Below are 11,348 nucleotides of genomic sequence, written 5' to 3' on the forward strand. Positions count from 1 at the left end.
GTGAACAGATTCCACAGACAAACAACAGCTTTAGGGACACCTCCCACTCTAGTCGTTGGGAAGATCCACATGGAAACTGAACTGGATGTCTGCTGCATATGTGCCAGGGGGTCTAGGTACAGCCTCTTTATGTTCTTTGGTTGGTGGCTCAGTCTCTCAAATCCCTCAAGGGTCCAAGTTATTTGACTCTGGTCTTTTTTTTTTGTGGACTTTATATCACCTTCAGAACACTCCATCATTCCCCCAACTCTTCCATGAGATTTCCTGAGCTTGCCACCTTCTCATGACTGTCAGTTGTAGATTTCCATTTGTTTTCATGGCCATCTAGCCATCTCTCCTGTCCTTCCCCACATCTGATCCTCCATTCCCCTCCTCATTCCACATCCCAGCCAGTTATCTCCCTCCCGTTGCCTCTTATAACTATTTTATTCCCCCTTCTAAGTTAGATTCATGCATCATTTCTTAGGCCTTCCTTTTGGTTTAGCTCCTTTGGGTCTGTGGAGTATAATATGGTACCTATATTGTATGCCTAATATCTACTTAAAAGTGAGTACACACCATGCATGTCCTTTAGGGACTAGGTTCCCTCACTCAGGATGATATTCTCAGAATCCATCAATTTGTCTGCAAAATTCATGATGTCTTACTTTTTATAGCTGAGTAGTATTCTACTGTGTAAATATACCATATTATCTTTATCCATTCTTCAGTTGAGGGACATCAAGGTTGTTTCTAGATCCTGGCTATTACGAATAAAGCTGCTATGAATGTAATTGAGCAAGTGTCTTTGTGAGATGTTGGAGCATCTTTTGGGTACATGTCCATGAGTTGTATATCTGGTTTTTGAGGTAAAACTAGTCCCAGATTTCTGAGAAAATACTAAATTAGTTTCAAAATTGGTTGTACAAGTTGACACTCCCACCAGCAATGGAGGGATGTTGTTCTTGCTCCACATCACCAGCATGTGCTACCTCTTGAGCTTTCTGTCTTAGTCATTCTGATGGGTGTAAGATGGAACCTTATAGTTGTTTTGATTTGTATTCTCCTGATGACTAAGAACTTTCAACATTTATTTAGCTGCTTCTTCTCTTGAGAATCCTTTGAGACGCCCAAGAATCAAAGGGGTTGACTTTAGCAGTGACTCACTACATTGGGGCTATAGAACCTGAATAGGCCATCTCCTGTAACCCCAGGGAACCCCAGGGAATCCATATAGAAACCAACCCACTCAAAAAATTTTCAACCCAAAATCTATTCTACCTGTAAATAATGTAGGTGTGTGGGGGGAAGTAGAGACAGAGGGACCAGCCAACCAATAATCAGACTTACTTCAGACTCACCCTATGTGCAAGCACCATCCCCTAACACCACTAATGATACTCTGTTATGCTTGCAGACAGGAGCATGTTGTCCTCTGAGAGGCTCCACATAACAGCTGACTCAAATAGATGCAAACACCTACAGCCAAACAGTGGAGGGAGCTTGGGGACTCTTATGGAAGAATAGGAGGAAGGATTGCAGGCCACAAAGGGATAGGAACTCCAAAGGAATACTAACAGAGACAACTAACAGGGATCATTGCAGAATCCAGAGTCTAAACATGAACTGAAGAACATACATGGGCTAGACCTGGATCTCCCTGCTCATAGCAAATGTGCAATTTAACTTTCATATATGACCTGAACAATTGGATTGGGGTCTATCTCAAAAGCTTTTGCCTATTTGTGGGTTATATTCTACTAGATGGGCTATGTTGTTTGGCCTCAGTTGGAGAGGAAGCGCCTAGCCTCCCAGAGACTTGAAGAGCTAGAGTGTGGGGGATAACCAGATGGCCTCCACTCTCTCAGAGGAGAAGGGAGGGAAGATGGGTGAAGGCTTGTGGGAGGGGGTGACTGGAAGGGGGACAGTGAGTGGAATATAAAGTGATTAAGTACAAATGATAATAAAATAATAATAATAATAATAATAATAATAATAATTTTTAAAAGAGGAGTCCAGGAGCTTTGTCCAGTCTTTGACTGTGGGTCTCTGCATCTGTTTCATTCAGCTTCTGGATGAAGTCTTTAGAGTACAGTTATGATAAGTTCCTGTCTCCAAGTATAACAGAATATCATTAATATAGTCAGGAATTGGTGCTTACTTATAGGATGGGTCTCAAGTTGAAATATTATTAGTTGTCCATTCCCTCAGTCTCTGTTCATCTTTGCTTCTGCATTTCTTGTAGACAGTACTAATTTGGGGTCAAAAGTTTTGTCTTTATTCATACTGCTGGAATCCTGGCTAGCTGCTGCAGGTGACCTTTTCAGTTTCATATCCCCACAGATATGCATCGTATCTGAGGTCACCTATATTGACTCCTGGGAACCTCCCCATTTCCCAGGTCTCTGGCATAGCATAGATATTCCACACACCTCCGACTCCTAACCCTACCAACTAAAATGTTTCACTCATTCTCCTGGCCCTCTGGGATTCTCACGTGTTTCTTTTCCATACTTAGTCCTGCTTCCCTATTCTGCTTCCTGACCCTCTCCCATCCAGTTCCCTCCCTCCCTCTGCCTCATCATGATAATTTTATTCCCTCTTTTAAATAGGATTGAAGCATCCTTACTTGGGTCTTCCTTCCTGTTAAACCTCTCACAGTGTATGGGCTGTATCCTCAGTATAATCTACTTTTTGGCTAAAATTTACTTATCAGTGAGTATATACTATGAATGCCTTTCTGGGACTGTCTTACATCACTCAGGATGATATTACCTAGTTCCATCCATGTGCCTGCAAAATTCATGATATCCTTGCTTTTAATAACTGAATAGTATTCCATTGTATAAATGAACTACATTTTCTGTATCCATTCTTCAGTTAAGGGACATTTTGGTTGCTTCCAGTTTCTGATAAAGCTGCTATCAACATAGTGGAACAAGTTTCCTTGTAGTATGTTAAAGCATCTTTTCGGTTCATTCCTAGGAACAGGATAGCTAGGTCTTGAGGTAGAACTATTCCCAATTTTCTGAGAAACCACTTAATTCTTATGAATCTATTTGCTTTCTTCCACATTTAGACATCCATTGGACTAGTACAATTTGTTGTAGATACTTTCATTTTTCCATTTTTTTTTATTTAGCTTCTTTGTCAAAAATAAAGTCTCCATAGGTGTATGGAATTTTCCAATCTGTAGACTGCTGTTTCAACACATTGATAGTGGTCTTTGCTTTAAAGAAGCTTTTCAGTTTCAGGGGGTCCCCTTTATTAATTGCTGACCTTAGAGCCTGAAGCATTGATGATCTATTCAGAAAATTCCTTCCCATACCAATGAGTTCAAGGCTATTTCTGACTTTCTCTTCTATTAGACTTAGTATGTCTGAATTTATGCCGATGTGTTTGAACAACTTGACCTTGAATGTTGTGCAGGGTATTAAATATGAATTTATTACCTATTTGCATTCTTCTACTTCTAGATACCGAGTTGAATCAACACCATTTGTTGAAGATGCTTTCATTTTTCCATTGTTTGGTTTGGTTCATTTGTCAAAAATAAAGTGTCCATATGTGTATGGGTTTATTTCTAGGTCTTCAGTTTGATGCTATTGATCAAACTGTCTGTTTCTATAACAATACCATAAAGATTTTATTACCATTGCTCTATACTACAGCTTGAGATCATGAATGCTGATTCCTCCAGAAGTTCTCTAGTTGTTCAGGATAGTTTTAGATATCCTGGTATTTTTTTTCCACATGAAGTGGAAGAATCCTTCTTTCAAGGTCTACAAAGAATTGTGTTTGAATTTTGATAGGAATTGCATTGAATCTGAAGATTGCTTTTGATATGATGGCCATTTTCACTATGTTAATCTTACCAATCCATGACCATGGGAGAGCTTTCCTTCTTCTGATATCTTCTTCAAGTTCTTTCTTCAGGGACTTGAAGTTCTTATCATACTGGGCTTTCACTAGCTTGGTTAGAGTTATACTAAGATATTTTATTTTTTTCATTATTGTGAAGGGAGTTTTTACTGAGCTTTCACTAGCTTGGTTAGAGTTATGCTAAGATATTTTATTTTTTTCATTATTATGAAGGGAGGTTTTTTTCCTAATTTCTTTCTCAACCCACTTATTGTTTGTATAATGGAAGGATACTGATTTAATTGAGTTAATTTTTCATCCAGCCACTTGGCTGATGGTGTTTATCAGCAATAAGAATTCTCTGGTAGACTTTTGGGGGTTGCTTATGTATACAATCATATCATCCTGAACTAGAGATGGCTTTACGTCTTCCTTTCCAACTTGTTTCCCTTTGATCTTCTTTTGTTGCATTATTGCACTAGCTAGAACTTCAAGTATTATATTGAATAGATAGAGAGTGAGCAGCCTTGTCTTGTCCCTGATTTTAGTATAATTGCTTTAAGTTTTTCTCCATTTAGTTTGATGATAGCTATTGGCTTGCTTTATATTGCCTTTATAATGTTTTGGTATGTGCCTTGTAACTCTGATCTCTCTAAGCCTTTGTTGTATATTGTGAAAGGCATTTTAAGAAACGAATGAGATGATCTTGTGATATTTTCTTTTATATTATTTGTATGGTGGATTACATTATTGGATTTTCATATATTGAACTGTTCCAGCATTCATGGGATGAAGCCAATTTGTTCATGTTGAATGATGGTTTTGATGTGTTCTTGGAATCAGTTTGCCAGAATTTCATTGAGTATTTTTGAGTTGATGTTGATAACAGAATTGGTCTGAAATTATCATTTTGTTGAGTCTGTGCAGTTTAGGTATAACAATGACTGTGGACTCATAAAATGAATTTGGCAGTGTTCCTTCTGTTTCTATTTAATGGAATAGTTTGGGAAGTATTGGTAACAGCTCTTCTTTGAAATTCTGGTAGAATTCTGTGTTAGAACCATCTGGCCCTGAGATTTTTATGGTTGAGAAGCTTTTTCCATTTGGTCTTTCTGGTGTTTCTGTTGTTGTTGAAGTTCAGCTTTAATTGTGGTGATATTAAAGAATGTAATAATTCAATCTTCTTGGTCAATTTTGGAGAAGCTTCTTTGACATACTCACAAGAACATATATACTTTTCTGTATGAATGAAAGGTTCTATATATCTTTTAGATACATTTGTTTCATATCCACTATTAGTATCATTATGTCTCTAGCTTTTGTTTTAGTGACCTGTCTATTGGTAAGAATGGCCACTATTATTTTGTGGGGTTTGATGTGTGATTTAAACTTTAATAATGTTTCTTTTATAAACATGGGTGCCCTAGCATTTTGGGCATAGATGTTCTGAACTGAGATGTCACCTTGGTGAAATTTTTCCTTTGACATGTGTGAAATATCCTTCCCCATCTCTTTGGATTTCTTTTGGTTGAAAGTATTAGACTGAATGTTTTTGTATTGATGTTCATAAGAGAAATTGGTCTGAAATTATCTTTTTTTTGTTGAGTCTGTGCAGCTTAGGTATAAGGGTGACTGTGGATCCATAGAATGTATTAGATATTAGAATAGCTACTCCAGTTTGTTTCTTAGGCCCATTTGCTTGGAAAAACTTTTCCCTACCCTTTACTCTGAAGAAGTATCTATCTTTGTAGCTTAAGTATATTTCTTGTATGCAGGAGAGTAATGGATCCTGTTTAGGAATCCACTTTTTAGGAATCCACTCTTGTGTTACCTTGTGTCGTTTTATTGGTGAATTGGATTCATTGATGTTAATAACCAATGATTGTTCCTCTTATTTTAATGATGATGGTGGCACTCTGTGTGCATGCATATGTGAGTATACTTGTGTGTGTGTGTGTGTGTGTATGTGTGTGTGTGTGTGTGTGTATGTGTGTGTGTGTGTGTGTGTTTCTCTTCTTTGTGTTTTGCTGGTGTAGAAGTATCTACTTCTTGTGTTTTATTTGGTGTAATTACACTCCTTGCATTGGATTTCTTTTCTAATATCCTCTTACACAGAGGTGTAGGGCTGGATTAGTAGATAAATATTTGTTAAGTTGATTTTTTATGGAATATCTTGGTTTCTGAATCTATAGTGATTGAAAGCATTGCTGGGTATAGTAGTCTAGACTAATATCTGTGGTCTCTATGGTCTGCAAGTCATCTGTCCAGGAACTTCTGTCTTTTAGAGTCTCTGTTGAGAAGTCGGTGTAATTATTATAGGTTTGCCTTTATATATTACTTGGACATTTCCCCTCACAACTTTTAATAGTGTTTTGATTATTATGTGCAGGAAGATTTTCTTCTTTAGTCCAATATGTTTTGTGTTCTGTAAGCTTCTTGTATATTTAAAGAAATTTCTTTCTTAGGTTAGGAAGTTTTATTCTGTGATTTTGTTGAAGATATTTTTTCGGACCTTTGTACTCAGAATCTTCTCCCTCTTCTATTACTATTATTCTTATGTTTGATAATTTCATAGTCTTCCAAATTTCCTGGATGTTTTGTTTTAGAAACTTCGTAGATTTGGCATTTTTTGACCAACGTATCAACTTCTTCTATCGCATCTTCTAGGCCTTAAATTCTCTCTTTCATCTCATGTATTCTGTTGGTGATACTTACCTACTATATTGTCTTTCCTAGGTTTTTCCATTTCCAGGGATGCTTCTATTTGTGTTTTCTTTATTGCTTTCATTTTCACTTTCAGATCTTGAATAGTTTTATTTTTATTTCACATGTTTGATTGTATTTTTCTATATTCCTTTAAAGAATTTATTTGTTTCTTATTTAAAGGCTTCTACCTGTTTGATTGTATTTTCTTGTACTTGCATTTCTCACCATAGCAGGGTTTATATGAAAGAACTAGACTTTCCCTTAAATACAGGGCAGCAAGTGAAAACAGGGCACTATATAATTTTTAAAATTTAGAAATCTTTGTCGGAGAAAGCTGAGGTGAGGTCATTAAAGAAGTGGTTATTATTATGCACAATATTGTGGAAAAGCATACATACTAGCAAAATAAAACATATTACAATAAGATATGCCTTGAGTGACTTACTATATTGCTGTTATTTTATTTATGTTTCCATGAATATTGATGATTTTGTATTTGAAAGGCCTATGAAACCAGTTTAAAAAATTGTGAATGAAGCATTATCAATACATGGTTAAAGCATTTTTTTTTTAAAAAAAAAATGAGTTGGCAAGGTTGAAACTCTCCTTTTAGAATTAATAATGTTTCTGAGTTATGCACAAAAATCATATCCCAAAATGGCCATAATATCCTAAAAAATAATGGATCTTATCAATTGCTACCATCAATATTTCTAACATTAGTAAGAAAAACTACATACTGTCAAGAAAGGCCAAAGGTCAAGGAGAAAGGAAGAGTAAGTATAAATTCTTCAATAAGAAGGATGAATACATAGCTCTTGTTATTCTAATTCATTTGATACATTTCTTTATAAAAAGTTGAATCATATATAATTATATATTTTATAGATTTTTTTCTTATTTTTACTTTCTATTATTTAAAACTATACTTTAAGTTTTGAAGTTAACACATCAAACTATTTTTGACCAAATATCCTTCAATGAATAGTCATTAAACAAAGTCAATATTATCTTGGATAAGAAGTTAAACACTCATGAAAAAGAAAATTATGGGGAATATTATACAAAAAAGAATAAAAGAAAAAAGAAAAAAAAATAAAGAATATTATACAATTATGGGAATATTATGGGAAAATTATGGGGAATATTATACAAAAAAGAATAAAAGAAAAAAGAAAAAAAAAAAAAGAATATTATACAAAAAGGTTTCATGACAAACAAGAACTAAAAGGTAGCCAGAGTGATTCATAAATGAGTATCTGACTGTTAATCCAGCAACCCAACTGAGGTCAGCTAAGACCTTTGCATTCATGTAATTCCAGGTTCCTGACAAGAACAGACTCTCAGGAAACTTGTAGATTTAGTAGCTTACTAGACACAGTACAACACAAACAGCAAAAAGACCTTGCCTCAAAATGAGATTAAAGGTGAGGTTCAACACTCAAGGTCATCCACTGATCTCCACAGTTGCACCATGGTGCATGTGCTTGTACAACCACATCCATGAACATATTCCTCATGTTACAGACACTACAACAATGAGACAAAACATCTTTTGTTTGGGTGTTGTCCATCATACACACAAAGCCAAGCTAGTAAAGTATTACAGGGAAGAATATTCTACTTTTAATAGAAAAGTCACATATGTGTAAGTAAATAGAGCACAAGACAAATGAAAGGTGACATATTTTTAGCTATAAAAAACATCAGAAAGGCAAATAATGCATATTTTATTCTATAATGTAAAATTTGCACTAAGACTAAGGCATACAAGCAAATTGCCAAAAAATGATCATAATGAGGGAAGACAATTCCTTTCTTCATAAATAAATCTCCATGTAATCATCTATCTACCAATAAATCCTAACTGATGAACAGAAAAACATGAGTATTTCACAAATGACTAATGTACAATAAACCTTCATGTGAATGAGTAAAAACTATACATATGAAACGATGACACACGTGGATACGATATTTTTAATGATCCATATATCAATATGACAAAATTAACCCAAAACTATTAAAAAAGGAAGTTTGTATGAAAATAATACACTATACTAAATACTGAAAAGACAAAAATGTCCCCCAAAAAAACTGAATATAAATGCAATTCAATTTTAAGAGTTTTATTTTGCATCCGAATGATTTGTTTCTGTTCTAGGTTTCCACATGTACTGTTTTCATGCTTCAGTATGCCATAGCCATTAATTTATTCTATTCCTTAATTTTCTTTCATTTACAGTGACAGTAAAATATTGTGATGATAATAAGAGTGTAAATCCTTGTAAACTTGGTTAGCAAACCATAGCTGTGGCATTCAAAAGCTGCAGAAGAGAACTCACTAATATTACATTAATAAATCAGCATAATCTTAAACTGCCTTCTAAGTATTTGTCCTTACATCCACAGATTAGTGTAGATTTTTTTTTTTTAGCCTTCAGCAGAAAAGCATTTTTTTTTGCAATGGGCCATGAATTATGCAGACTCACAACTGATCAAAATGAAAAAATAAGTGACTGTATAGTGCTAAACCCCAAATGACTGTGGCTACCTCTGCCATTATCATATATTCAGGGGTCAGGAAATGTCACACAAGAGATGATGGAAAGATTTTATGAGGCAGAGTTTAGGTACTATTGCTGAAGGTCAGGACAAGCTGATTGCACTCATGACCTCATAGCGGTTGTGTTTATATGCGTCTGCATCAACTCAGACAGCATTCTACCATGGATAAGGGAAAGACATGGGAAACACCTTACTGAGATGAGGAGCAACTGAGAAGCTGATACGTTCCCTATGCTTCATTGGACTGTACTCTTCTGCCCATATAGGGGTAACTCCAATGTGAAAAGGAAGGAGGAAGAAGAGGAAGAGGAGGATGAGGAGGAGGAGGAGGAAGGAAGGAAGGAAGGAAGGAAGGAAGGAAGGAAGGAAGAAAGGAAGGGATGCGGGGGGGGGGAGGGAGGGAGGAAGGAAGGAAGGAAGGAAAGTGAAGAAAAAGAAAAGAAAAAAGAGAAGTAGGGGAAACAAAATTGGAGTGTGTTCAAGAAAAGTTGAAGAGATGAAGTATATGATGCTTATAACTGAAAGCACACCTTGTTCATTTAGGTACTTGAACACTTGATGCCTATTTCTTGGTGCTATTTCAGGAGACTTAAGATGAGCAGCCTTGTTGGAAAAAGTCTGTTGCTGGAGGCAGGCTTTGAATCAGCCTCTCATTACTTCTAGTTTGGTTTCTCTACTTCAGGCCTTTAATTGAAGATAGATTTTTTTGGTAACCATACCTCACAGCCATAGTGGACTGATCCTTCTCATACTGTAAATTAAAACAAACCCTTCCCTGTCTAAACTGGCTTGGTCTTTGTGTTTAAGCACAGCAACAGAAAAGTAACACAGATAAGGGTATGGATATAAAAACATATTAAACATCTATAAAAATAATATAGAATCTTTGCTTCTCAAATTATTTATTCCTTATAAAGAAATTATAATATATACTTGCAGTATTAATTGCATACTACCACATTTTATAAAATATAATGGAATGTTTCTTAGACAAAATGTTAAATGAAGAAGAATTATAAATTTAAATACAATTTATAGTGTTTTGGATAATATTTAAATTAAGTTGAAACACTACTATTCATTTAAACTGTATGGTTTTTCAGTGTAACAAATTTAAAATATATTTTCATAGGGGGGTATAGAAATAGCTCAGTGTTTAAAAGCACTGACTGCTCTTCCAGTGGACCTGGTTTCATTTCCCAGCACCACAGTGCAGCCTACAAATGTCTGTAATTCAAGTTCCAGGAGATCTGAAACCCTCAGACAGATATGCATGCAGACGGAACACCAGTATACATAAAATAAAAACAAATTATTCAAAAATATTTTCATTAAAAGCAAAAAGGAGAAGGGGATGGGATGGGGGGTTTCTAGGGAGGGGAAATGGGGAAAGGGAATGACATCTGAAATTTAAATAAATAAAATATCCAATAAAAAATACTTTCATGTAGGTTTTAGCCCTATTTGTGAGACTATTAGTTGAGATTTAAAGTTTATCCCACTTAAACAAATCTGTTAAAATATAAATATAATGTCAAATCAAACACATTTATGTGTTTTGCTTTCACCTGGAGATCCAGGGTGCAGCAATATCATGAACTCTGTTTAAATGATGGACGTCCGTATATGAGTCAAATATACAGCCTTCTTACTTGTTCTAGAATAACACTTTCTTTTTCTTCATGGAGGGAAAAATTTGTTTCTGTGAGCAGCTTGCGGATTCTTTTCTATCTTATATTAGTGGTGACAGACTCATGAGAATGAATTTTCTCACTTGTATCATTGGATTTCTTTAATGCCTCTGCTGGAGAACTGAACAGAAAAAAAAATCTGTGTTTAAGTCACTCTACTACATATATTTGAGAGAAAGATTTTGCTTTTTATGAGAGTACAAGGAATTGTTGATGATGAAACAGTGCAAGGAATGCCTTAGTAAGGAGAAAGGCATTGTACTTCACATGCTCAAAATAGTGAGAGCTACAGGCTGGGAAACATACTGCCACACAATTGAACAAGCTAAACCAACAGGCAGCCATGCATGGAGGTGTAGAAAGCCGAAGAAGCTAATAGAACATTTCACTGCACCATTGGCTATCTTTCTGAACAACAAAAGCAATCCTCTTAAGAACAGGAATAACATTAAAGAGAAGTAATAATTACATGGGTGGGTACCTCAAACTACAAATCCTACAGACTCACTAGTCCCTCTGTGATGTGTGTTATAAGTACAACAT

The sequence above is a fragment of the Grammomys surdaster genome, unplaced genomic scaffold (assembly GCF_004785775.1).
Source record: "Grammomys surdaster isolate TR1022 unplaced genomic scaffold, NIH_TR_1.0 126189, whole genome shotgun sequence".
Taxonomy (NCBI): Eukaryota; Metazoa; Chordata; class Mammalia; order Rodentia; family Muridae; genus Grammomys; species Grammomys surdaster.